General features: G+C 48.8%; 2 non-coding genes across 2 annotated transcripts; both read left to right on the top strand.

Annotated features, from left to right (window-relative positions):
• Window positions 1-3,069: 3,069 nt before the first annotated feature.
• Window positions 3,070-3,141, top strand: TRNAE-CUC. Its single transcript has one exon. It is a non-coding gene; the product is annotated as a tRNA-Glu (tRNA).
• Window positions 3,142-4,760: 1,619 nt separating this feature from the next.
• On the top strand, window positions 4,761-4,832 carry TRNAA-UGC. Its single transcript has one exon. It is a non-coding gene; the product is annotated as a tRNA-Ala (tRNA).
• The last annotated feature ends 1,168 nt before the right edge of the window (window positions 4,833-6,000 follow it).

The following is a 6,000-nucleotide window of genomic DNA, read 5'->3' as shown; positions in this document are numbered from 1 at the left end:
GCCTGGGCTGGCTGGGAAGATGCTGGGAGTTCTCGTTCCCTGAGAATTGGCCCGGCTCCCTTCTCAACAGCAAACAAACCAATTCCACGTCCCCTCCCCAGAAAAACCAGCCTGGAGCCAAGGGCAGCAGGGGATGATTCCCTCCAGTTCCCACCGAGGCAGGAGAGAACCCAGGGTGTTTCTAGCAGAGCTTATGGAACTGATATGGGGAAACCAGCCTTTACTAACAGGCAGTTCCAGTTTAAGCTCAGTGTTTTTAACAATTTCTACAACATTAAATAACCCTTCAATCGTAGTGTCACCATCCATAAAATTGCTTCAGCCTTATAGGTTCCTAAGTGCACAACTAAACATCTCTTCAAACACAAGGGAGTGGAGATCAGTCAATGTTCAGAGTCATCCCACATAAAAGAACCATATTGTCGTACATACTGGCCCCATCATGTGGCCATCGCCTTTCCCTCCTCTCTGTTAAAAGTTTTAGTATTTTGCACAGAAACTTTCTTCCCTGAGGAGAGTCCTGGGAACCAGGGCTGCCAGCCAGACAAACACCTTTAAGAGGAGGCGTAATCTGCCAAAAAATGATCTCACTCCTTCAGATCAGTGACACCCTGAAATGTTACTTATCAGGGCAAAGCCGGAGGATTGAAAGCAGCTACATCAAACCCCCGTGTAGCTAACAGGAATGAACACAAACACTCCCTTGTATCTGAAGAGATGGTTAGTTTTACCCTTGGTAAACTACAAGACTAAAGGGAAAGGCAGTGGTGCCAGATATAAAGAGTGAAACACGAGACAATCAGCATAGTTATGCCCATAGTGACTGCAGATTATTTCTAAATTCTTCTTATTATCATCAGTGTATTATTTTTTCTGGAGTCTAGACATTGACTATATCTTGACCAAGAAATTTAGATCTTGATAAAATAATCGACTATCCCTGGTTAAGGGAATGGACTTGATACCCACTGGGGTGTCCCTACACAGGTTCAAGTACTAACAACAGTGGCTTCCTTTTAGCCATAGATTTTAATCAGGGCAATAAATTGATACGAACTCCTGTAAAATCATTTTCCAGCCCGACTCCTTCACCCACATTTGTTAGGGCATTGGGCCACCATATGGACGTTTCATTTCCCTCCTCAATTTCACACAGAGACACAATTTCCTTTGCACAGATCCATGAACAGCAAAACCTCCCTGTGTCTCTGGTCTGAGCCAGGGCATTCGATTCCATTGAAACCTTCTCTCCTGCAATGGCGATGGTCAGACAGAGGGGACGTGGCCACCTTCACCTCTAACAGTGAGATATTGGCTCAGCTCTTTCTTTATGCTGCTGCTGTTAGTCCATGAAATATCAGGGATGGAATGCAAGGCTGAGTTCATGCACCAACCTCCTGAAACATTTCAGTGCCCAGAGAAATCCTGACCCCGGCTGTTGGAATAATATGGTGGAGATTCGAATAGGAAAGGGACTGTCTGAATTGTCAGTGTGGGGAATGGACAACAACCTATAGCAATGTCATTAACCACAAACACACTCTCATCCTGCTCCAGCTGGAAGGGAAATGGGCAGGAACTCTTGCTGTTCAGCCATGGACACACTTACACTAATGCACAGCCAGGAGTGTGCTGGGGGAGCTGGTCTGAGCAATTTGAAGTGACAATTCTGTGAGAACAGAATCATGGTGTAGTGAAGTAACTGTACATTAAGTACTTGTGGCTGAGTGGCTAAGGTGATAGACTAAAAATCCATTGGGGTCTCCCCATGCAAGTTTTAATCCTGCCAACTATGGAGGCATTAGTATGTTACTAGTGCCTGAGTGTCCGCAGAGCTGGATTTGGTCTCACTGTGAGGCTGGTTACACTTAAAATTCTGCTGTGACACTGCTCTAGCACTGTGGAGTAGACAGCTGCTACAGTGATTAGAGTGGTTTTCCATCCCTGTAATAGCTGCATTGGCAGAACAATCTTTCCTTTCATTTAGCACTATCTAACCACAGCTTAGGTCAGCTTAATTATACTGATTTTGGGGTTTTTCACACCCTGAAAGACCATCATGCTCTACCAACTGAGCTAGCTAGATTTAAAGTCAGTCATCTGCCCAGTCGCAGTGTAGAAGGAGCCTGAGGGTGTTTATTTGTGAGCTGAGGTTCCCTGTCTGACATTTGCCTTCTTTCCTGCTCCGTTATGTCTCCAGCGAGCAAACCGGAGCTGTCACAAGGCTGGTTAGATGCTGCTTTCTAGCCCAGAGAGCTGGGGTTGATGTAGCATGCTGTCGCCATCAGCTGGTCAGAGTAACCAGGGTGGGAGGGTGGAATTTAGGATTCTCCCACCAGTGGGAGGTGCTGTTGGATTCATCTAGTGGGGGAGAGTCTGAGTCTGAGTTCCCCACACACACATTTTCACAGGGAATCAGGTCCCCTGGGGAAAAACTCAAAAGAAGCCCAGGCCCAGGAGTGTCAGAGAAGGGAATCACTGTTTGCCTTAAGAGGTGGGTGAGGGAAACCTGCAGGTCCTTAGATCCCTCCAGCGCCTGATAGAACCATTTGTGGGGAAGGTCTGGGGAAGCCGAGGAGGACAAGGAGACAGGAAAAGGGCTTGCAGCTGTTGTGCAATCCCCATGCTCCCAGCAGAAGTGTCCGGGGGGCTCAGTGCTCAGAACTCACAAGATGGCAAAGCTCAGAGCCCTGTTACACAGAGTCAGAATGTGATCAGCTCACACCCAGGGGGAGCAACACCCCTCCCTTGGTCTCTATGTCAGGGCTCCTATCAGCTCAGTGTCCTTCCCACAAGAGCGGGCTGCTGAGAGGGTTGCGATGGGGTAAATGAAGGCAGAGGAGGATTGTTCCTCATGTGGTTTTTTTGTGTGTCTCTGTGATCCTGCTGGAGGAAGCATCATTTGAGTTTGTTTCAGTGACTTGGGTTGGGCTGAGGTTGTGACCCTGAGCACAGGGGTTCTCTGCTCTTAGCCCCTCAGGGAGGGGACAGTGGAACAGTTTCAGAAAGTGGCTAGAAAGTAGCCTAAGAAAGTGTACCATAAGTGAGAAGAACAACACCATCATCACCTCCCTGGTGGTCTAGTGGTTAGGATTTGGCACTCTCACTGCCAAGGCCTGGGTTCAATTCCCAGCCAGGGAAAAATGGCTTTAAACCAGAAAAGCTTCAATTATTCTTCACTTGCAATGTAAACGAATCCATTGTATTTTCCTGATTCCCCCCATCTTCCCAGTGTCTCCATGGCAGGGCTGGCTCCAGGCACCAGCGCAGCAAGCAGGTCCCTGGGCTGGTCAATGGAAAGGGGAGGCTTCAGCGGCAATTCGGCCCTCTCAGTCCCTCTCAGAGGGAAGGAATTGCCACCAAAAGTGGCAGCGGTAGAGCTGCCATTGATTGCAGCTTTTAAATTTTTTTTTTCCGCTTGGGGTGCCAAAACTACTGGAACTGGCCCTGCTCCATGAAAGACAATTTGTTAAATCCCAGATGAGTGGAGTTCTATCAGTTCTCAGCCTGAGTCCTTAGGTCTTAATCCTGAGGCTATTGTCCCATCATGGGGCCATTTCCCGCCTCTCTTTCATACAGAAGCACAATTTTCCTTGCACAGACACAGGAACAGCAAGATCTTTCTCTGTCCCTTGTGCAAAGCAGGAGGCCAAATTCCATGGAAACAATGGACAAGCAGGGGGCCCTGGGCACATTCAGCCCTGGCCGTGAGATGTTCCCTCCCCTCTTTCTTTATGCCCCTGTTGTTATTTCATGGATAGTCTGGGATGGGGGAAAAGCTGAGTTCACTCCAGGTGGAGGGGGAAAGAACCCTGAAAATCTCAGGACCCAACTCCTGCTACCAGGATCACCGAGGTGCTGGGAATCTGCATGGGAAAGGGACTGTATGAATAGTCAAGGTGGGGAATGAATAACAATCTATAACTAGATCCACCTCATTAATCACTGACACAGGCTAATGCTGCTGCCAATAGAAGGGAAACTGGGAGAAATTATTTGCTGCTCAGCCATGGAAACAGTGACCCAATTGCACTGCAGTGAATGTGCTGGGGAAAGCTGGACTTTACAGGCAGGTGTAAAAAGCAGATCCTAGAAACACCTGGAGCTCCCACAGCACTGCTGCCACCAGGGTCAGGTGTTGAGCGACTCACAGCGCCCCTCCCCTCCCATTACCTTCCAGCAGGGGGTGGCAGCGCCCCCCACCCAATGCTGGGGAGAGACCTGATTATATCTCTGCACCCTGAGTCCAGGGCACCCACTCTCTCTGCCCCACACATCAAATCTGGCCCTGCTGCAAAGTGACCCTAAGAACCAGCAATCTCCAGGACAGCAGGTTTGGCCCTCAGAGCAGGGAATGTGTCCCCCAGGCTGCTCTTAGGCCACTGGGTGCTCTGGAAACAAGAGGGCTCTGAGTGTAACCCAGGGGTCAGCAACCTTTCAGAAGTGCTGTGCCGAGTCTTCATTTATTCACTCTAATTCAAGGTTCCGCATGCCAGTGATACATTTTAATGTTTTTAGAAGGTCTCTTTCTATAAGTCTATAATATATAACCAACTATTGTTGTATGTAAAGTAAATAAGGTTTTTTAAAATGTTTAAGAAGCTTCATTAAAAATTAAATTAAAATACAGAGCCCCCAAGACTGGTGGCCAGGACCTGGGCAGTGTGAGTGCCACTGAAAATCAGCTCATGGGTCACCTTTGGCACACGTGCCATAGGTTGCCTACCCCTGGTGTAACTCATAGCAAGAAAAGACTATCTGGGGATGTAGCTCACTGGTAGAGCACATGCTTTGCATGTATGAGGTTTTGGGTTCAATCCCCAGCATCTCCAGGTTTCTTTTTCACCCTGCTGCTTTGCTCATACCCAGAGGGGATGTGGCCCAGCAGTCTCCCTGCAGGAATTTCAATCCTGCTCAGTGAGGGGCAAGTGCCAATTGCATGGAAGGTTGTGGGGGTTCTGCTCCTAAGTCACCTCAGTACATGTAAGATTCCCACCCGCTGTGCTGCCTGGGACAAGGGTAGATGAGAAGGGCGAATCCTCCAGCACTGGAGGGAAAGGTCCCATCTGCACAGACTGAGAGGCCAGGAAACAGAGGGGCAGTCAGTGCTCAGAGAGGAGAGAGGTCAGTGATTTACACCCACCAGGGGACACTGTCTTTTTGAGGCGAGTGCAGCTGGCTTGGGATGGTGCTGACGATGGGTAGAAAAAAGGCTGGAGTCAATGACAGCCGAGACCACAGAAGGGGAAGGGGAATGACAGCCCCACAGAAGGTCCTGGGTGCTCAGATGCCCCAGTTATTGCACCCTGGCCTGTCACAGAGAGAGAAAAGACCCAGCGGGACCCAGCCCCCCTACAGTGATCCCATGGACAATAACCTGGCTGGGAGTGGGGTGAAGGTTCCCTGTGGGCAAAGGGTGTTAGCCAAATAGGCTCATTCCCCCTGGAGCGTTCCCAATTACCCCAAGGAGGCACGGAGAGACAGGGGGACGGTTACCAGATTCTTTATTCGGTCAGCTGAGCGGGTGTCCTTCTCGGCTCGCGCCTGAGAAAGGAGCACACTATACAGGTCCGAGACAGGTCCTTTTATACCTTCGATTCGCATGTCAAATTCTGCTAACCTATGCATTCTTTACATTTGTGCCTGGTAATAATTAGGAAGCATCTGTTCCCCCTTACCCCCTCCTCATATTCCTTTTCCATGGTCGTGGAACATTTGTTTAACTCATTCCCATTTTTGGTATACATTATATATATATCTTGTGTCCATGAAACTTTGGACGGGGGTAGCAACTGGAAAAACAGGAGGGGAAGATGACAAATGCCTGAGCATATATTTAGCTTAAGCATATATCTGGCCTTATTTGGCTTAAGCATATATCTGGCCCTTTTGTCTAACAATTCCCCCCTAAAAAGCAATTTGAGAGCCTTACGGCCCCCAGTCTTCAGCTTTTACTGGCTGATACATAGCCATCATCCGTTGATGTATCATTCGATTCAC

Source organism: Mauremys reevesii, unplaced genomic scaffold (genome assembly GCF_016161935.1).
Source record: "Mauremys reevesii isolate NIE-2019 unplaced genomic scaffold, ASM1616193v1 Contig85, whole genome shotgun sequence".
NCBI lineage: Eukaryota > Metazoa > Chordata > Testudines > Geoemydidae > Mauremys > Mauremys reevesii.
This window is presented reverse-complemented; position numbering and strand designations above follow the sequence as displayed.